We start from the raw sequence: 865 nt of genomic DNA on the forward strand, positions 1-865 counted from the left end.
TCTCAGCTATCATTTCCGGCCCTAACAAGCTTTTCTCTCCAGCTTCATACCAACATAACAGATATTGACATTTCCTCCCATACAAGGCCTCATACGGAGCCATTCCGATGCTCGCATGATAACTATTATTGTATGCAAACTCCACTAATGGCATATACCGATCCCAACTCACCGGTTGGTCCAAAACACAAGCTCTCAACATATCCTCTAGTGTTTGGATCGTCCTCTCAGATTGATCATCTGTTTGAGGATGGTAAGCCGTGCTCAAGCTTAATCGGGTTCCAAAAGCTTTCTGAAATGCACCCCAAAACCTTGAAGTGAAACGAGGATCTCTATCAGAGATTATAGTAGCAGGCACACCATGAAGTCTCACAATCTCCTTTATGTATAATCGTGCTAACTCCTCAAGGGTGTAAGTCATCCGAATGGGCAAAAAGTGAGCTGACTTCGTGATGAGCGGATAATTTGTACGCTTTTTGGCATTGTTTTTAGTATGTTTTTAGTATGATCTAGTTAGTTTTTAGTATATTTTTATTAGTTTTTAGTTAAAATTCACTTTTCTGGACTTTACTATGAGTTTGTGTGTTTTTCTGTGATTTCAGGTATTTTCTGGCTGAAATTGAGGGACCTGAGCAAAAATCTGATTCAGAGACTAAAAAGGACTGCAGATGCTGTTGGATTCTGACCTCCCTGCACTCGAAGTGGATTTTCTGGAGCTACAGAAGCCCAATTGGCGCGCCCTTAACGGCATTGGAAAGTAGACATCCTGGGCTTTCCAGCAATATATGATAGTCCATACTTTGCCCAAGATTTGATGGCCCAAACCGGCGTTCAAAACACCCTCAGAATTCCCAGCGTTAAACGC

This window comes from Arachis duranensis, chromosome 9, assembly GCF_000817695.3.
Source record: "Arachis duranensis cultivar V14167 chromosome 9, aradu.V14167.gnm2.J7QH, whole genome shotgun sequence".
In the NCBI taxonomy this organism is placed as follows: Eukaryota; Viridiplantae; Streptophyta; class Magnoliopsida; order Fabales; family Fabaceae; genus Arachis; species Arachis duranensis.